The following is a 22,125-nucleotide window of genomic DNA, read 5'->3' as shown; positions in this document are numbered from 1 at the left end:
GCAGCCACCACAGATCAGTCACTTGGAGTTTGTCATAACCAATTGCAGCAGACACTACCCTAGGAAGTCTCTCAGAAAAGGCTCTCTGTTTCAAAAACTTGACTCAGGCATAATAAAACATCAGCAATTTCTATCTTGCACCAAACTGGGTTAATCCTCGGGGAAAAATATTTTGTATATGCACAATATATAGATATTTTATATATGTCTCATGTGAGTGGCTGCCTACTTACCCAGTTTGTGATGCTGGCCAGTTAGAAAGCCACTTTTTCCCCAGCGCTGAAGGCTCACATAATACCAAAAGACATCTGGTTGGCTTTAGGCAATAGAGATGTCCAGGCCCCTTTTTTCTGCCAGAGTCCTTCAGCCTTAGACAACCAAAGAATATTTTTAAATTTTTTGGAACTTAAAAAAACCAAACAGTGCACAGCTAAAGTAGCATTTGCACACATGTGAATATGTCAGCTAGCTAGCTTTGCTTCATTTTTTCCCACTTTCAGAAATTAAACTTCTGGGGAACATTGGCAGCTTTTACATGACATTTGACTTAAAAGAAAAAAGCCAACACACCCAACAGTGAGTTTGATAGCAGAATGATTATTGTGTGACTCACTCCTGTAAGTATAATAACTAAGAATTTATAAAGTATGCACTTGGGCTCTGGGCTGCCCACCTACACTTGATTTCCTCTGACTGGAATGTCCTTTGGCAGCTTTGCAACTAACCAATACCCCAGAGTCTGAGGAAAACATTATAACCTTGTACGGTATTATTGGTCTAAAGGCTGTGGGCTCATATTTCAACCAGCCTGCACAAGGTTACTTGTAAAACACAACCACACCTTGTGAGAGACAAGAATTCATAGGGCCATGACTGGAAAATATGTACTCAGATAGTAGAGAGATGAATACATTAAAACTCCTAGATAGGTATCCCAGTGAAAGGCATCTGCAATTTTTTTCCTTTCAACCATAACCTTTTGGCTCACAAGCCAAGCAGCATGCTAGCTAGAGAGGAGCCTGACTGGCTGCAAACCCTGTGACATAAAAGTGTTGATGGAAATACTGCTCCTTAATTCAGCCACCTCTCTGAGAGTGCCATGCCCTAATGCACACTCACCACTCCTACATCATGCTCCCCAGTGGAGTTTTGACCACCTCTGTAGAAATCCCTTGCTGGACAATCAGCACGTTTCCTGTGAGAGCAAGCAGAGGCTGCTGTAGCAGTATTGTCCTTCACTTCTGGCATCTTTCTTTAGCCGGATAAGCTAAAGTGTATAAGCCATCCTGGAGAATAGACCTGGGCTTAGCCTGCTTGTGGTCCTCCTGGGAACAGAGGTGGCCCTCACAGTCATTCAAAATAAGCATACCTGTATGCAATTCTCAGTCATCTTTGGTGTTCATTGAGGTTCGTCTCATACCTTTTAAGCAACGCAGTCCTCCTACGTGCAGCTTTTCCTGGAGTGTCTTCTAAGGGAACTGAGCCTGTCCTCTCTTCTTGTTCTACCAGTCTGGTGTTGTCCTTAGCTTGTCCCAGTCACAGCACAGCCATTAATCCTAAAAGCTTCCATTTGTTTTTTCACCTCTTATGTACTGAGATGGAGGGGGTATTCTGCTTGACTTGCTGCACAGCGAAGGTCTTTATCAAAAACAGTTCCATACTTACTATCCCTAAGTCCTAAGAAGTCGTAGCAGTTTTCCCCAGTCATGACACCAGTCCTCTGTGTTTTGTCAGAACAGTGGACCCAAAACAGAAATAGTCTACTTCAGTGGCAGTTGGACTGGCCTGAACTAAGTAGCAACTAGTAAAATCCCAAGTAATAGCATTTCAGAAAGGACACACAAAAATATCAGCATGAAAAATCCCAAACTACCAACCTCACAAAGACAGAACAATCAGTTTGTAGGAGAGCACTACAGCAGAGTACTTTAGTACTTTAGGATAGTCTGGAGCAGCAGGCCTGTAACACCCAACTGGCACGCTCAGTGGCTTATTTCATCTTAAGGAAAAACAAAGGTTCACTTCCAATTTTGGGCACACTGACTGATTCTACATTTAGATAGACATTGGGCCTCTCATTTGTCTCTTAGACATTAAATATAAAAACTCTGTTATTTGTTTTGATTTTTAAAAGAATTAATAGATTTCCAATACTGGTTTTTTCCCCCATGTCGTGGTTTGAGACACCTCAGGATACTCAGAATCAAAAAGGTCTGTCTGGAAAACTGCAAACAGGCAGTTTGATAGGAATCTGCAGGCTTGACCTTGCTGCTAACCTGCTCTGTGAGCATCTCCTCCCTTCTTCTCCCCTTTCGCCTTTGTAGATGGGCAGAGAAAAGAATGGCATTTCTCTGAGTTTGTAGAGCAGCTGAGCATATTTTTTTTTTCTGAACAGTTGTAATCTCTAGGCTAAAGATTAGCACAACTTCAACCTCACCCCAAACTAAGCAAAAACCTCTAACCCCCTCTAACCCTCTGCTTGTCACAGAGCAGAACCTTCTGCCAAAGCTGCAGGTGTCAAAAAGGAACCTGTACTGTAAGGGGGTAGGGTTAAGGCATGTCTCTGCACCCAGTGTGATAACCTGCTCTGAAGCAGCCCTTGCTTAGCAGGATAGATCATTCATTCCTGCTGTCCTGTTTCCATAGGGACAAACTGCACAAACTCCTTTGCTAGTGTGAACTCAACACTAATATGGGCAAACAAACACTGAGCTGCCAGGTCCACCCATTTGCTTCAACACCTTAAGTTGCAGCTACAACACATTAGGTGCCTTCTGAGCAGAGGAGAATCTGATGCTTTTCCCTTGCAACATTCGTTAAAAGCAACAGGTAAAGGGCCAGACATATCCAGCAACCCAAACAATTGGGTGGTCCTGATCCAAAATCCTCTGAAAGCAGCGGAAAGACTCCCACTGACTTCAAAAAGGCCCTGACTTAACAGTAAAGTGAAATGTTACAGAGAATGCTGTACATCTTAGTTTATTTCCTTTATCGAACTGAGTTCCGCCTTTTTTACAAATGCTGGCAAACCTTCCCACGCAGCCAACTTTCTTTTTTTTTTCCCCTTATCTCATCCCTCCCTGCTTTGAAAAAAGGCTGATATCACTTGATTATTTTTCAGTGCTGCAGCTTAGTTGTGACTGCCATTTGCTCCCACAAAGCAAACCAGGGAGCACTCCACTCTTCGGGCAACCTCTACGACAGCAGGCCACAAGTGCACAGTGAGGAAGGTGTGCTCCTGGCACTCCACACTCACCACTTCACCTGCTTCACCGGCATTGAAATTGTTTGTCCCCTGTGAGGCTGAAGGGCAGCCTTGCTCCTGGGAATGCAGCTCACTTGCTTCTCAACATCTGCACAAACTTTGTGTTACTTTGGTTTTGTACAAAAATCAGGCTGTCTGTTTAGGTTTTTAACAGTGCTTTGTATTTTGGAACTACAAAGCTATATATCAGGGCACTTCACACAAGGTTGCTTGCTTTACTAAAGGAAAAATTCCAGACCTCTCACATTTCAGCCTAATTTTTTCCCTTTCCCAGAACCCAAATGACTAACAACTTGACGAATTCAGGGATGTCCTTGACATCTGCACATGAGACATAGGAATGGAGGTACAATGCTCAGGAGCAAAGATTGCTGCAGTGAGGAACTGAACAGATTACCTTCTCCCATTCCAAGCTCTGTCTGAGCAGTGAGCTCAGAGACAGTCAATGGGCTGCCCATTACCTCCTGAGTTTCAGTCAATGCTAACATGATGCTAGTGCTTTAAAACATAGAAAGTAGCAGTAATAAACTGTCATGTCAGTGTTCTGCTTCCCTGGAGCTAACCAGACGTGTTCCAGAACAAGCAATATAATTTTGCATGGAGATTATATTACCCAAAGACATTAAATGCTAGGAAAAAAATAATTTAAAAATACCCAATCCCCAAACCACCAAACCACAAGCCAGTCCTTAAAAAAACGCTACTCTTATTATATGGCAGTTGCTTTCCCAATTCACATTAAAGAAACCCCAACCAACCAATTAACCAAAGAGAAAACAAGAAAATATTATCTCTTTCAAACAAAGAACAGCACCAAATTATTGTCATGTATGTGTGGGCACATGCTTATGTGCATGTATCTACAAAAGCTGCGTGTGTTCCAGCGTCACAAGACAGCTAATTTAGCAACAGGACATATGCTGCTGGGCAAACTATGGCAAATGCTGCAGCATGAAGGGCAGACCATTTGACTGGCAGTGATGTAAAAGGCCAAGCAATTCCAGTTCTCAGAAATCTTTTCCCTCCTGGAAGGCTGTAAATAAAAAGGGAACTATCATCTTTGGTGAGAAGATTGTGGTGTTGTGATAAGCAGATAATCTAAGTACAGAAGCATTATGTCTGATTTGTGCAAACTTGTGGCTGAGAGGTTATAAATTATATCACCATATTCAATTACTGGAAACAACACTTCCTGTAACCTTTGCAGTCTGTAGGGAGATCTCCCAATTTCAGTTGTACTTTTGTTAATCACTGCACTAATTTTTCCACTTAAAAGGGAAAAATAGCATTTGTGCAGAGCAGGAAGTTCAAAAAGTCTCTTAATCTGAGGTGTTAAAACATTTGGCCATCTTAGTGATCTTTAAACTGATAACAAATACAGAATGAAAACAGGCATTTTAAAAATGAAAATACCTTGATGAGCACAGCTAATAAGAACGTTTTAAGTTTTCAACCATTCTGTAAAAATGCTGATTAAGTCAAAACCCAAGTATTTCAGCAATATACACTGATTTTGATGAAGAATGTAACAGAAAGTTTTGAAGCTTTAAGGTGGACTCTACTTCTTCAGAGACAGCCTGAAGTGATGACCTTATCTTTTCCATTAAAAAGCTCTGACTTTATTCCAAAGCAGAATGGAAGCAGAATTTGGCACTTCAAAAATTGTTCAAAGAATTCAGGTCTTCTTTGGAGGCTGTCCCCTAGTGTCCAAGTACACCTTCAGTGTATATTATCACCAGGAATTCATTCAGGATACCTGCAGATACATTCATATTTGAGTATCAGAAAGGGTAGACCTAATGAAAACACCCAAACGGACATCGCTCAAGACTACTTTATAAAGAATCCTATTATACATCTGGCCAACAATTGCAGTACCACAGGTAAAATGTACCTAGCACTAGTGTAAAAGTAAGAACTGAATGGATTGCAAGCTGATGCTTCAGCATAGTCCATTCTCCAAAAGATGGTGCAGAACCAGGAAAATCAGCTGTCATGATAACACTTTTTACAAGGCTAGCAGGGATATAACGGCAAATACTGTCCCTTGGCAGGGTGTCATCCAAAGCAATCTCAGGCACAAAAGCTTATGCTGGCTACTAAGCTACCTGGTGTGGTTTCTTGGAGAAGGCACAATGTTCTCCAAGGAACCCAGACAGGAGAAACTAGTGGCACAGGACATAGAAATACCAACATCAAGGAGGATGAGCATAGCTATGAAGCAGGGTACTTGAAGCCTACTTTTATCTTGACCTCCTCAGTACCTGAAAGTAACCCTGTCAAGCACCTTGGCCATCACTCCTGGGAGTATGGCATTCCTGAGTGCTGATGTGACCATTTCTGCCTTGAGTCTTCTGTACTGTGTGAGCCTTTGATCCACCTCTCTCATCTCAGTCAGGATCCTATCCTTCGTACCCCAGCACTTTGCTAGCATTCACAACACTCAGGCAAGTGAGATGACAAAGGCAAAGGAAAAGTGATTATGACAAAGACTTTGTGAACAGGAGAGTCCTAGGCCTCTTTCCTCTCTCATACGGTTTGCGCTATCTGTAACTCCAGTAATTTAGGTCAAGTTACTCTGGCATGACAACCATAACTGGCAGTAGTGGATACTTTAGGTTTAAATCCCAAGAGAAAAACTAATTGCCCTTGTCTACTTTGGATTTATCTTCTTCAGACTTCTCACATTATAACTCCAGCATTGTCAAGAAGGAAGTGTAGTGTAGATAAGACACTGGCTGCCACTTTACAACCATGCACCACTTTAAACAAGTGTATGGGCAGAGGTGGTTGGACAGCTGATAGCTGTCACGTACACTTCCACTATTGCTGGCTTTAGAATAGAAGTTAGGAATTGTGCTTTAGATCTCTAAGTCCTGGGGAAAAGGACAACACTGTCCATAGTTGATCACTGAAGAAAGGAAAAGTCAGAGGTGTGCAGTCAATTAGTAGAGGCAGTGAGCTCCAGTGGTTAGACTCCTCATACTTTCATTGAAGAACTGTCAGAATGCAGTCTAGGGAGATAGCTGGAGTTGCTAATCCATGCATAGTAAGGCTGTTTGAAGTTTAAAAGCACTGAGTTGATCTTAAAGGCCTGTACCGCAGTCACTACTGTTATGCTGATCTTGAGATTTTCTGCAATAATGACTAGGGATGGGCAAGCTACAGGGAAGTGAATTATGTAAAAAACCCCAATAGGTTTCTCTCAACCATGTCCAAGAAAGGACAAGTTAGCAGAAGGAGTCCTCTAGGGCTATTTCATTAGCCTTACTGTGTCTGACACACATGTTAAAGAAAAGTAATGGAGATAAAGTAGATAGTTTGTAAATAACATTCCCTTTAGAGTACAAAGAAAAATTTAAAATACTGCTAGAATGATTGCAAGAGCAGTAAAGCTATCATTGGGCATTTATTAATGTAACCCATTGCCAGATACTAACCACAACAGACAGACTTGTGTTCAAAGCATCTGTACTTTTTCTCCACAACAACCGATGGCATTGGAGCAACTGGCCATGCAAACTTCACAGTTAGTATTTCTCTGAGTGCAAGTGGTTTGGAATCTCTTATCTATTCATTCTTAGTCCTTCCTTCCAATATTCTACCATCTGCTGTTAGCACAGTGCTACCCACTTATACTGAGTCTGCTTGGGGCCCTCTAATGTTCACAGATAGCAAGACCCCATTTGAACACTGTTCAGGTAACTCTACCCATTTTTCAGTGCTCATATTAAACCAGCTTGCCCCCCACACATAACTGGAGGCCTGGAATGCCATCCATCTAGAATTTACTTTATGCCTCTTCTCATGGGGATGTGTTTGAGACGTGGAAAGAAGGGTCATACTTTTCGTAAAACTGCAAGAGGGCAAAGGTAGTCTTTGAGGAAGTGAGGGACAGACCATTTACTGGAATGAAATGTTTCATCCAACACATATTTGGGAAATAAAGCTCTAACTAAACAGAGAAAAATCAATAATTTGTCTGTGTTTCCTACTCCATCACTGTTTTTCTCAATATTCTGAGAGTTATCAGATCTTCTGACAAGTAAGCAAGTATACAGAGATATTTTTTTATGGATAGTGAGTATCTTACTCTCTTCTGCTATCGTGTCCTTCCCACCCCAGATTGTCCCCTACCAAGCAAACCTTCAGAGAACCAGCCTGCCACAACGCAACATCTGAGTGCTCACACTTTCCTGTCCTGTCATTCCTGTGCACTGCCTGTAGGTGATAAGAACAATTGATAATGTTTTGGTTACTTCAAGTGAGGCAAGGCAAGACACTGAGAACGAGGAGATAACCAGGAAGCAGGATGGTTATGCATATTGCATCTTCGTAAGAGCACATCACACCTGTGCAGTGAAATACCAGAGAAGCAGATGAAAAGAGCAGACTCCTTCCTACCTATGATTCTTCACATGAGCAGCGACAGAGCCTGCCTTGTGCTGAAGTACAATTCAAAAGATTTCCTGGAATAACTTGTTCAATGCAGTGAGACTGTAACATGATCTCCTTCCATTCAAGACTGAAGGTCAGGATGACCCTTTCTGGGGCTCCAGTCGACTGCAGTGTGCCATTGCCGATCATTACACAAATACTTTTTAATATGGATGAGTGCTTGATGGGCTTTTATGTAAGGTACTCTGATACACAGAAAGAGACAGTCAGAATTAGCCTGTCTTATCAATGACTGCATATGATAAGCCTGATTTTCACTGTGATACTCATAGAAAGGACTTCCATTATTGAACCCCTTACAGCCTTAAAATTTGGGGATGAAAAGACAGAGACAATAGTAGCCCATTAAACTTTAGCCCTTAATGACATGAGTAGTAGATTTCTTTATGAAGCAGATACTTGCTACAGATTTATTTAAAAAAAAAAAAAAGAAGAAAAAAAAACAAACCCCATAGAAACAACAAAAAAAACTTCATCAAAAGCCCCCACAGAAATGTTAGAAACAAAACCACAAGGCCTGATTTAGGAAACAGTTTGGGACACAAGACAAGCCGAGAACCTCCATTTTCAGTTGATCTCTGGAACAAAAAAGAAAGGCTTTAAAAATACATTACTGCAATACTTCAAATGAGAGCCATAACATGGAACACGTCTGGAGCTATGTGGCTGTTGTGAGCTAGCCCTGTCAGGCAGCTAAGCACGACCGAGATGTTCTTTATATCACCCTGGGTCCAGTAGGAATAGGAAGGGAATGGGAAGGGCAAAAGCTAGAAAACTCATGGGCTGAGATAACAACAGTTTAAAAGGAAACAAAGAAAAGCAAACCCAAGAAAAAACAAGTGAAACAAAAAAAAATACCTCTTAACTGCTCACCACCAGCTGACAGATGCCAAGCCACTCCCTAAGCAAGAGCAGCCGTGGCAAACTTTTCCCCCTAACTTTTATTGCTGGACATGGCACTATATGGTACGGAATATCCCTTTCATTACTTGGATCAGCTGTCCCAGTTGTGACTTCTCCCAGCTTCTTGTGTACACCCAGTCCACTTGCTGGCAGAGCAGGTGAGAAGCAGAAAAGGCCTTGATGCTGAGAACTGCTCAGCAATAACTAAAACATCCCAGTGTTATCAACATTGTTTTCATGACAAATCCAAAACAGCCTCGCACCAGCTATGATTGATCTCTGAATCTGAAGAAAATTAACTTTATTTCAGCTAAAACCAGTGCAATGGCTTTGATGGGGTAATGCAGGTTTGGCAGCATCTTTTACAACTCATTAAAAACTAACCTTCCCTCACTTCAGAAAATGCTGGGCTAGGAGAGGAGGAAATGAATTGACTTTCTGGATATTTATCCCTTTTGCTTCTGATATTTGTATTTGGAGCTGCTGGTGATATGCTTGAATGGCTGCTGACAGGTATGACAGAGTGTCTCTGATTACAGGAACATTATCAGTTGAGACACTGCCATCAAACACTGCACAGTGATTGCCTGTATCCGGCTGCCCTTCTAAGACTGTGTTTTCTCTCTCTCTCCCTCTTTCAGTCATTTACCTTTTGGGCTGATTTCAGCATCACTGTTCCTCCTTTCTCTTCCCTGAAAGGCTATTTTGGAATGTATGGCTGATCGCTGTCAGCTGTAATTCTTCAAAAATGTAAATGTGCTTCAGAGAAGAGGAAATATGGTATCTGTGACTCATCCATACTTCAGGCAAATTCTCTAGTTCAAGGGAAAATGAAAAGACGGGCCCTAAAAAAAAAAAAGAAGTAGGAGACCGGAATAACAAAGTTAAACAGGAAGAGATATTGAATACAGTCAACAGGCCTCAGAAGCAGCAAACATCTGATACACAAGAAAGTAACAATAGGCTGATAAATTAATTATTCCAGATGTATTGTATATCCTGCACGCAAATGGAATAGCAGACCTCAGCTTACAGAAAAGTACAACCTATTTTGGTTTGCATGAGGACAGGCACTCTTCTGACACACATACAGGGAGAAGCACCTGGTCCCCACACAACTCCGTTAACTGCTGGTGCAGGCAGGGCATTAGCACCTGGCACTCTACCAGAAACCCTCTCGCTTGGAAACAATTGTGTGATGCTGTGGTATTTCCTTTCTGCTTCTCTGATGTCCCTTGTGTTGAGTCACCGATGTCAGACACGACAGCTTTAAAGGGCCACAAGTTGTGTGTGTGCAGAACAATTGTGACAAATCCTTGTTATCCTGCTTCTCATGAGCAAGGCTTGCAGTCCTATGAAACACTGCCACTGTGTCAGTGCCTGCATTGCAGTGACAGCTCACACATATCACTCCCTGTTCCTGGCCATCCTGAGGACAACAGCTCATGCAACCCATTCTTCCCAGGCTTCTGGGCAGCTGCTGTTGGCATTGGGGTAGTCACACTGCTGGCTTATACAGTATTTAGTGCTGTGTTTCATGAAAGACACCAATAATTATAAAGTCAGGGTTTGGGTGCACAATTCTACCTGCCGTAGCAGAAACAGAAGCTCAGGTGATACAGAGGAACTTGCACCAGGCTCTGTTGTCAAGAACAAGAGTGAAGGCAGTCTAATCTCAAAGAAATACAGTACTTCATGTTTCACGTCCCAACACAGACACCTGCAAACCACATTTTAACATCTCTGCGATGACCTAATGCACGGCAGTTGATGGTTAAGGGGAAGTGTTTCCATGGCAGACTGGCTTTGCAACAAAAAAGCATAGCAGGTGGTTGCCTAGAGCAGCAAAATATTAGGAGCTGCACAATGTTAGTGCAGTGTGTGAACAGTCAGGTCCGGAAAGGCTGTGTGTTCTCCAGTCGTGCTGCTGATCACAGTTTTGGATGCTCCACTTGCAGACACCTCTCCTCAGCCCAAAAGGTGCAGTGCCAATGATGAGCTTTCACAGGAAGGATATAGTGAATAAATACACAGAAGGGCGCATATCACTGAGCATTAACAGGCTTAAGGGGAAGGTATTGCTTTAATGCATTTGCAAGTAATAGGTTTTCCAGGCAACTAAAAAGGGACTATCCCTAGGGTATCTTGCTACTGTCCCTTTCACTGAATGCTCAGGTAGAAGACTACTGTATTATTCAGATAGAACTGATATCCTGAAAACAAAAATTCAAGCCATGCAGTTCATATATGTATATACATGCAAATTTTCATGTTTTGATTAATGTTCATTGTGCTCATTTAAGGTAAAGGATAGTCTGAGCATCCAGTTCAAATCTTCTGAAATTAGTCCCCAGGCCTGTTTTTTCAATATAAATGCATCTCCAACTTAAAATTTATTTCATTTTTTATTTTTCCCTGGGAGAAGTATAAACATAATCTCCCATTGCCACATATTATACAGACAAGCTTCCTAAGTTTGTGGCATTCAGAGGAGGCTGACACACTGACAATGTGAGGGAGGAGGCTTCCCTAGGAAACCCCCTGCCTGATCACAGTGTCATTCATACCACCACTGGTAACCCACAAAACAGCACCCTTCCTACTGAGTCACTGCTCTGATCTGGCATGGGGAGTTAGTTTCAGTGCCCAGGGTGCCCTCACTGACTCCCTGTGCAGCCTTGCCCCAGGGGCAGACTGGCAAAAATAATTTACAACTTGGTCAGAAGCCAGGGAAGGCAGTTGTATGGCTGTCAGGTGAAGGTGGATGTAGCTCCATTTATTCATGAGCTACTTCTTCTTTTTTTCCTTTTTTAAAAATCTCTGTGAGTACCTAGGGATGCCTGCAGGTCCTGTCAGCAGGGCTGCCAGAAAGGTGTGGCTGGGGGCTAGGGGTGTAAAGGAGGAGTGGAGTGCTGGGGCCAGGGCTGGCAGCCCTGGAGACCTCCCTGAAAATGCTCCCAAAGTATAATAAATGGGGAAATAGGCTGCAACAGCTATTTCCAGAGGAGAAGTAACAGCTATCAAGGAAGAACATGCTAATCATGGTGAGAAAAAAAAAAAAAGAGAACAAATCCAGACAGCTGCTGTCTCACTGTCACAGGCTTCACTGACCATGTCTGTTCCTGAGGGATAGATTTGCTGCCAGCTTTATGCAAGCACTGCACAGGGTGGTGTACCTGGTCCAGGCAGAGGGTAAGGTGCAATGGCAGTAATTTTCAGAGGTGCTGGGAAAAGTCATCCTTCCCTCAGCAACCACCAGAGCACCTTATTCTCTACATTTTGCTGCCCATCTTTCCTCAAGAACCTTCTGTGGGAAAAGTGAAGGCAGTGTCGTGGTTTAACCCCAGCTGGCAACAGGACAGGCAGCTGGAAGGAAAACTGGATGCTGCCCTTCAGTTTGCATAGTGATAACCACCTTTCCACCTACAGGCACTGCTGCTTCTCCCTTTTCTCCCATGTCTTCCTCAGCCCTTGCATGTCCCCCTTAATTCAGCCAAGTATTTGGTGATAGAGGAAAGCTTGAAGAGGGGACCAGGTGAATTCAAAGAAAATGAGGATAAAAACTGTGCCACCCAGCCATGATTTTTTTCTTGTGTCTTAGTTTCACCTGGGATAGAGTTAATTTTAATCCTATTAGCTGATGCAGTGCTGTGTTTTGGGTTCAGAATAAGAAAATATTTGTTGCACACTGACGTTTTAGTTGTTGCTGTGTACAGCTTACTCTAAGTCAAGGACTTTTCATGTTCCCGTGCTCTGCCAGCCAGCAGGTGCACAGGAAGCTGGAAGGGAGCATCTCTCCAAACTGTCCACAGGGATATTACATACCATAGAATGTCTTGCCCAGTATTATATAAACTGGGGGAAGTTGGCTGGGAGGGACCAATCACTGCTCGGGGACAGGCTGGTCATCCGTCTGCAGGTGGTGAGAAATTGTATTGTGCAGCACTTGTTTATCTTGGGTTTTTACTTCTTCCTCTCTTTTTGTTGCAATTCCTTTTCATTGCAATTGTTATTCTTCTTTCCGTATTATTATTATTACATTTTATTTAAATTATTATGCTGTTCTTATCTTGACCAATGGGTTTTTTTGGTTTGGTTTGGTTTGGGTTTTTTTCTGATTCTCTTCCCCATCCCGCCAGGGTGGAGTAGGGTGACTGAGTGGCTGTGTGGTACTTAGTTGCTGGCTGGGGTTAAACCATGTCACCTCCATGCATATTTTATAAACTCAGTGCTGGGTTAGCAGTAGCAAAAGTAAATCAGGTATTATTAGGAAAAAGATAGAGAAGAAAACAGAAAAAAAGTCCCATCATTATGTCGACACAATTCTGGGGCCCAAAGTACTCTTTTGTACTTTTGGGGAGGCAAAAGACCCAAAGTACTGGAAGATGAGGTCAGCTAAGGGTCACTAAACAGTACTGCATCAGACTTTGGAGACTAACCTGAAAACAACTCAATATCCGAAGAGAGGAGCATTGAATTCTCTTGCTCCAACCTGATTCCTCCCCATGTTGCTGCCTGTGGCACAGTCAGAAAACAAATCATGGGGCAGAGGGACCCGAGGCCTGAACCAGTACAGCTGTTCCCCTGTCCTTATTTCGGTGCATCAGTCACAGACATTTGGTCAATAACCCAATGACAGGCACTTGCCAGAAATACATAGGACAGGCATTTCTGTCAGTGTAAACTGGGATAAAACATCACATTCTTTTAATTCACACAGGCAGAAATGGTAGAGCAGGTTATGCAGGATTCTGCTCTCACCCCTGGAAATGTGCTGACACTCATGAATTCCTCTGCTAGGAGACCTGAAATGAGCCTGGAGGTACAGATTATACCCAGAGGGTTTCTGAATTACTTGTTCTGTTTCATTCCTACTTTTTCCTGTTTGGCAAATTCATTCCACTTCTAAAAGGTCAAGAAGCCATACAATGTTATGTTTGACTAATTGACCACATAACTTTGTGTTCAGGCCCCCCAGTTGTTTGGACATGGTCAGGAGTGTCAGGCTGATCTTTGTTAACTGGAACATGATGTCCAGAACTGGTGAGCTTCCAGCATTAATACTTTTAGCACTCCAAGTAGCTGGGGAGTGTCAGCCTAGCCAGGCTGCTCTGAAGTAGAAACGCCTTTGTTTCCAGGTTGCACTGGTGGCAGTTGGGTCTGGTTTATCAAAAACAAGTATTTAAAATCAAAGGTGGTTCCAAAAAACTTGCCTTCTTCCTTATACTTCTTGCAGGGGCCAAGTTTTCCTCATTTAGCTACAGGATGGTCCCCCCTTCTTCTGCCTGCTTAGGCAAAATCAGACCTGGGTGCCTCCAGGAATGGAGATTGCATGTGGAAGCCTCTCACCCTTATGCCCTTCCTGATCCCTGCTCCCACAGCAAATCAGTACTCCTCTCACATTGCACCTCCATGTTCCTGCTTTTTCCTCAATATCCTTTGCTAGCAAGTATGGGTTCTAAAAATACTCATGTCACCAGAATACTTTCTGGAGAGGTTGGTTTGGTTTATGTGTTTGTCTGGAAAAAGAAGTGGCATGCTGATGAAGACTTTTTTTGACTCTTTCTCTGTCATGTTATTTGATATTTTTGTGAAGTCCCAGTTTCTACAATTATGTACAAGGATCTCAGCTCTCATTTTAAAAAAGCACAGTGAGCTGTTATCCTCATAACTATAAAAAGTGAAGCTTGTATCTTCAAAACCAAGTGCCAAATGACATCTTATACTTCTCATTCTTGAAATCTTACTGCCTTGAAGACAAAATGATGATATTAGCAGTTACAGTAAGGGTTCTGATTAAAATTTTGAATATATAGAACCAGTATTGCCATCTTTGTGATTTCATAAACACAGAGAATGGAGGACACTGAAAAATCATTTCAGGCAGCCTGGGGGCCAAAGCAGTACAGTCTCTCCTCCAGCTTATCAGCTGCTATAACAGTGTCTTCCCACATGAATGTGCATTCCTGAATGAATAACACACATTGAAACTAAATATTTTAGTTTGCACCTTGAACAACAATCAGAATGCACATTTTGTCCCTAGGAGAAAGTAAACCACCCAGAAAATTAGCAAGAAAAACACTTTTACTAAAAGGCTGACACAGGACTAAGCAGGACATCTTGGGTTACTGAATTCAGTCTGACAGGTGCCATTTGTCACTTTGGTAAATTGATACCGTTATTTTTTAAATTACCTGGGTTTCTCCCTAGTCGCTTTCTCTGAAAAACACCCCAGAATGTTTTTCCTCTGATGATTTGACAGCTTGCTTATATGCAGCCTCTATTGAACTGTGGCTACTTCATAGTTATTTGATCTTGCACCATCTTTGTCCTTTAACCTGCATAAATCTTTTCCTGTGGTGTGTTTATTTGTAGATAGCAAACACATGGCTTCTCAACCTTTTTTCCCCCCTGTCTTTGTCTCTTCTTATCTAACCTTCTCTTCCCTCCCCTCATTCCTTCCCTCCCCCCCCCATCTTGCCTTTTTAATTCAGCATGGTTGACTGGTATTGCATGAGATGTCTCCAAAGGAGGGGTTTGGGTTTTTGCCTGTGTTGACATCAGCTGAATTCAGGACATTGAAGCTGAATTGAAGCTGGTTTTAGAAAGGAAAAAAAATTAATCCCAGTTCACAACAGTCAGATATTTGATAGCTCAGCAAAGTAGTCAAGCAAAGTATAAGAGAAGCTATCATTTAAGTTTCTAAATCATCCATCTGTAAAAGGATGCCAGGAATCTTTAAAATCTAAGTCTCACCCAACAGTCAATGAAGTTATGGATAATCTACCATAGTCTTTGTAAACTGGGATGGCACCTGATTTTGCACAGTACCTTACAAAGCTAGAGAGTCTTTAAGTACTTTAAATAGTATCACTTCCCAGATGGCTGCATTTAGTAGATTACACCTATAATTAGCAATAAGAGGCTAGGGAATGCTTCCCATAGGGCCTGTCTCCTCAGAGGGACTTCACTCAAGTATGCTGAGATGTGCCTAATATACCTCTGTAGGACTGTCTGTGAGAAACAGATTCAATTAACCCTTCTTTCTGCAGAGACTCAAGCCTATTTCACTCACCTCCTGCAAGAAGGGCGCTCAGCCTGCTAGTTTATGGGCTATGAGATTCATCTCTGCCGTGTGTTAGACCGGGGAAAACGTGAATGGTTTTGTAAACCAGTGATGCAAATATTAACTCTGTGGGGGAAAAGGCAGACTGGATACTGGATCTTGTGTTTTATCCTATGTACTGCTTGATATGAAATAGTAAAACATGGAACAGGGACCAGCTCTAGGTCTCATCTCCTAAGCACTGTAAGAACGATACCAGAGAGTTGTAAACTTGCAAAGATATGGTCTTCTGTGAATCTGCTTCTAATTGCCCAGAAGTTAAAAAAGGGTTTACAATATGTTGTTTCTCCTGTCCTATGTTTTCCTGTCAAATATAAGAGGAAAGGACTGTTTACTCTGAGAATCATTTTGGACAGAGTAGCAAAAAATACTCCTACGCAATCACCGGCAAGGCAAGAAGATATTCCTGTCTTTACAAGCAGTTCATGCAATCTCATTAATGTGCTTTGGCTTTCAATGGATGCCAGATCAGGCAGAAAATACCCAAACCCCACAGATTAATTACATACAGGCAATAATGCTCAGCTATAGTAAATCAGCCTGGACTCATTGACTTTCTAGTGAAAGTACACTGGTTCACATTGGTACAGACGTGACCTTTGAGACTGAAACAAACGTAGATTATTCTCATTTTACTACAAACTTACTGGAATCTCCTAGATTTCACTCTGGAAACAGTGCCTCTGCATGGACAATAACAGCTCATCAGCCAGCAGCTTCAAGAGGAACAGAGAGGAGGCACCACATATAACTCCATGCTTTTGATGGTATAAAATCTGCTTAATTCAAACTCGCTGGATTTACTGGGTTGCATAGCACAAACACCCAAAATGTGTGTGGAGGTCTGTGCAAAAGGATGTTCTGGGTATTCAGTAAAAATTGACATTGGGGAGAATCTGCGTAAGCATATGAGAAAGATTACAGAGCGTAATTCCCAGAAAGATTTCATATGTTATAATATGTGGGATGGAGAAATCATTTGTATTTTATTTGCTTATAAATCAACTTTAGATGTCTGCTTGAACAGGAAATTTGGGTAAAGTAAACCTTGACTACTGATGAACACAATTATTTGTAGAGCCTTCACCACTGTTCTGTGGGTAACCAAGGATGAGTAGAAGTCATACATCAATTTTTACCTTTAGCACTGGGTGTTAAACATTCCTTTGATAGTTGAAGTTCTCCATTTGGAGAAAAACAACAAATTTGTTTACCTTGTTCTAGTGATGACTTTCTTGTGAATTAGTAAAGGTCCAACGCTGTCTAGGTAGGAAGGACTGCCCAATGCAATAGATACATAGATATGTGCCTGTTCTTACAGAGAAGTTTGTGTGAGGATGTATTTGAGACAGTATTGATGGTGCTATGCTAAGCCATTGCTGCCCAGCTCCAAGGCTCAGACCCTGTCATATTCCCTTTGGTCCAAAGTGCCCTTCTCTCAAGAGGGAAACTGGGCCCTCAGTGCCTGGAAATAATCAGTGCAGAACAGGGCACTTTTGTAGCTCCTTTCACAGCACTGAATCTTGGGAATTCCTCTTCACCAGCTCCCTGCAGCTCTCCTGGAGAGTGGCTGTGTGGTGCAAATACATGATAACACACAAAAGAATTCATGGTGAAGAGAACAAGGAAACAAATAAAAATCTTCGACTTGCCAAGGAAGAAAAGAAGATTTGGTGTTAGAACAAACACATGCATCTTATTGAAGGTTGTATTGCAGGACTGCTTTTCAAAGATTTATCTCAAAACTCAGACAGACTAAACTGCATGTTCTTAAACAGACCTGGTCTTTTCTGCATTTTGATTGTAAAATTTGTTACAAAATATTTGTGGAAGGGAAAATGGAAATGAGTAGCAGTCACAATGGATTTGTTAAGAAAAAAATATTATGTCACACCAATAGAATTTCCTTCCTATAATCTGTAATAGGCTTAGTAGCTAGAGGAGAAGCAGTAGGAGTCACTTATTTTCATTTTGTTATGTTCCTGTCCCTGGTTCACGTGACATTTTCATAAGCCAGCTAGAATGTTGAAGAAACTAGTGCAGGTTGTGTGCAGGCTCACAGAGAACTACCCACAGTGACGGCTTACCCTGATTCACAGTTGGAGTTGAAAGACATACTGAGTGAGGTTTTGCTGGTGTCTGTTCTGGATCTACTCTTGCTTACTGATTTTACTCATGATCTGGAGGCCTGAATAGAGAAGGAACTGACTACACTGTAGAAGACATGGCACTGGAAGAACCACAAGTAAGATAGGATTAGAATTCAAGATGATTTTACAGGCATCATTCAAGATTTTATAGACAGGGGTATCATCTGCAGCTCGTACAAATTTACCTTGCTGTTCTGCCTGGCATTTGTGAGGCCTCAGTAATTGGTTCCAAGAGAAGGAAGAATGACTTAAGTTATATATATTCAAAGAAGTTTATGATAGGTAAGGTCTGAAATAGACTGCCAAGGGAGGTCCATACTAACACTTTACTAGAACATTTTCAGGGAGAGATTAGAAGAATGATGAACTAGAGGAGCTCTTTAAGTTGCATGCCACATTTCTTTTTCAACTTTTCCCCTTAGTACCCACATTCTCTCTCCTGGGAAACAACAGAATTGAAAAATGTTATTTGATTGCCTCATTTCTAAATACAGTGCAGTTTCAGTAGCCACACACAAACAAAATGGCATTTCATGTTGCTGTATTGCCAAATATATGCCTTGATTTTTAAACTCTATAGCTCATCTATATTAGATAAAAATTAGGTTTGGCCCCAGTTTATAAATGGCTTTCTGTATTACTTGTCAAAAACCTAATAAGTGCATATAAACACAAAATGTTTATATGCACACCTACACATTACTTACTCACAAACCCCCATCCATTTAAAGCTGCACTGGCCCTTACAGATCTCCACACCAACTTTGCAGCTTTTAACATGATGTCTGGCTTTGTTTTTCATAAAGTAACTGCCAATGCACTTCTAAGGGAGCCTTTGAGCCTTTGGAAGGCAGTGGAAGGCAGCTTTTTATTTCCCCCCCGCCCCATTTTATATGCTTTGTGATACTAAGTAGGTCTTCACAGAAACTTCTTAAGGAAAGCAGAAAGTCAGGGGCAGAACTCCCTTTGCTAATTTGCCATGGCCGGTTTTTGTTAAACATAGTGAGATGCTGAAGAAGCAGGTTTCCAGGTTCAAGGTGACAGGTCAACTATACCTGCTACATTCAGGTTCTCTCTTTATCAACTCATGGTTAAAGACTGGAGGGGGAAAGATGATAAGATAAGGAGGGTAAAAGAGAAATCAGCCTTGACAAAGGTGAGACTGGCAACTTCTGAATAGGTATGGAAGAATCCCTGAGGAGAATTAGTATGCTGAGCAAGTCCAGGAAAGTTACCAAGGCATCAAATAAGTTTAATACCTGAAATTTGATCTAGTGGAAGGAGTTCAACCAGATAGAAAGAGCACACCTGATAGCAAGTCAAACAGTGCTTCTGAATTCTTGAAGGAAGATTATAAATTCCTATAGTGTTTGGAGCATCAAAATGCTCCACTCAAGAAAAAAGGGTTCTGGAGGCAACTCTATAAGAAAAGTATATAAACCCCACAAAAACTAACAGTAGGTTTTCTAGCTCTGCTTCTGGACAAGAATCCTCAGTCCTCCAAAGAACATGCTATTTTAACACAATGATTTGTACTAGGCCGCTACTCGCAAAATGATTCAAGGTATGAACCCAAAAATGAAGACTAAGGCACAAATGTGTGACTATAAGCCTAATTTTGCACTACAGTCTATTCTAACAAGTGGAGGACATTGTGTACTACTTACTGTGTAAGGTTACATAGGGGTACCTAATCAGTCTGTGAAACAACAGGCTCTCTTCATAAGCATCTAGTGTCTGAACGTGACGCTCACTTGTGCATCTGGCAAATATCTCAGCAGCAGGGCTTCCTGCCTGAATAGGATTCATCAGCAGAACTGTCCACAGGAAACTCCCACTGTGCTGTATTATTTCGCTGGGGAGAAACATTGCAATAGTCCTTGGTAAGGAACACTAACTTCAGTCCAGGTTATGTTGTTCCAGGCCTCATGGTTGATCAGATTTAATGCTGGTGGCAACACTGCTTGGATTTGGAGGCTGCGTAGCTGACGTCCAGTGATATCTTCCATTCAACATTCAGGTGGTTCTCTAACTTCTTTCCAAAAGAACCAACTTACTTCTTTCAGATCATGATGCAAATGTACAATACAATGCAGTTTGATTTTTGCTTCCCTCAGAAATACATACATTTTCAGCAGTCTCTCAATTATAAAAGTCAATTTCACAGTCAGTAAATGGTTAATTTATTGATTCTCTTCTACTAAATCCAAGCAGCTCCACAAACAACAGTATACTGATGATGTACTGAGGGCTAAAAGAAATTGCTCACATTTGCATGGAGAAAAAGCACAAAGCTACAAACTGACAGTCTCTCTCCAGTACTGGAGCTATAATTTCAAATGTCAAAAACCTTTGACATGCCTCGTAGATTACATCTTTAGGAGACTTGTGCTTCTGTTTAAAAGCTGAAATGAAAGGACTTTTACATATTTTGAATTGTAATTTCAGCAAACTCTTTAGGCTGCAATATTTAGTCTATTTCTCTGAGGTTTGCATTACTCACGCTGCCAAAGAAGCTGATCTCCATTGGAATTCTACACCTACACCCAAAAGGTAAATAGAAAGGAGAAAGATTTAAAAGTATAATTAATCAAAAACCCATAACAGGGCCTTAATTTATAAAGGGTAAAAGAATGCTTGCAACCCAACACACAGGTTTGAGCTCTGCTCGTTGCAAAACCAAGCGTCTAATGCTTTTGGCCCCTGGGATTAAGGTCCTGGTGATTCTCCAATAGCAATGCCAAGTACAAGAAACAGATGACTCCTTCTGGCTGCATTTTGATCTCTGCAGAGGGATTTTGCACAACAGACAACTAGGTTATAGCCTGCACCATTACGTACCAAATCGTGTCTCATTACAGTTCCAGTTCAAGTGAAAAGCTACCATAAACAGCTAGATTCGTACTGAAGTCCTACTTGTTTTTACTATTCCTCTTCATTGTAGGAGGGCCTTCTGGAGAAATAGCCCGTGCACGCTGCACCACCTAAGTTCCATGCTGGTCAAAGGCACCACAGCTGTTCCCAGGGGCCATAGATTAAAACAGCCTCAAGGCTCAGCAAAGGTTCACCTTCAGGGAGATGAAAGTATCAGAGGGAATTGGGAATATTTACAAACAAACCCAGAATAATTTGTTATGAAAATCAAAATGAATTGTCATTCATTACAGGGTTTTGTAGCATGGATTTTGTATGTTTACTGAAAGCCTTTTCATACATGTTCTGCTCTTTTAATAAAGAACTGTGAAAGTTTATCTTCATTAAAATATTTAAAGATGATATGAAGATTTTGATAGTTTAAGCATTTGGTAATCAGAAAAACAGGCCACTAGTTTGTCTGCTTTTCTCTATCTGCTCCAGTAAACTCCCTGTTTCTCCTTCTCCGTGTGGTGTGGTTTTAGTCCCTAATTTCCTCCTCCCTTGCAGAGCCAAGATCTCACAATAAAAAGACACTGAGATTTTCTGTACTATAACCTTGATTTTTTTTGTATTTGTCTGTTTAAGAAAAGCACTTACAGTCACTTAAAAAGCTATCTCTGGAGGAGAATGATTAAGATAAAACTTAATTAAGCCAGTCTTTAATGCTGAGTAATTAAAACTACCACAACTCCAGAGGTCTGGCATGGAGGAATACATGCTTAGCATAATTTTTGTAACTTCTGACAGTTAATCATAGCGATTTTTTTTTTTTAAGTAGCTACAGACATACTTAGTCCAGTCTGATCTGCTTGTTGGCCTTAGGGAATCCAGCAAACAGAATGGAAATATATTTTCTCACAGAGATCCTATTGAAATTAGCATTCTGTTAGGAACTAGATATTGCTTCTAGATTTCCTGCTGGCTGATCTGAAAATTTCACCTCCACTTTTCTCTGGAGTTGTCCTACAATGCTTGAAAATCCTTAGCCTCCTTAACTCTCTCATGTGGGAAAGCCAAGGGCATCCATCCACTGGAGTATGAAGGACTAAAAGAATTGTTGCCGAAGTAGGCAGTCTTCCAGTGATTGCAGTGGATCCTGGAAGAGGCTCCATGAGTGACTTTTAATAGGAAAAAAACAAGGATGACTTTCCAGGTCAGGCTGAAACTCTCTATGCAATAACTATTCTTGTGGTACTGTTAAATGACTAAGAAACTGGTGGTAATGGGACTTCACTTTTCACCTTCAAGTCCTCACTATGTGCCCATAATGCTGTGGTGTGGGTGACTGATAGGCCCTGCCCTCA

The sequence above is a fragment of the Manacus vitellinus genome, unplaced genomic scaffold (genome assembly GCF_001715985.3).
Source record: "Manacus vitellinus isolate BGI_N305 unplaced genomic scaffold, ASM171598v3 scaffold_37_pilon, whole genome shotgun sequence".
Classification (NCBI taxonomy): domain Eukaryota; kingdom Metazoa; phylum Chordata; class Aves; order Passeriformes; family Pipridae; genus Manacus; species Manacus vitellinus.
The sequence above is the reverse complement of the archived record's forward strand: the minus strand, read 5'-3'. Positions refer to the sequence as shown.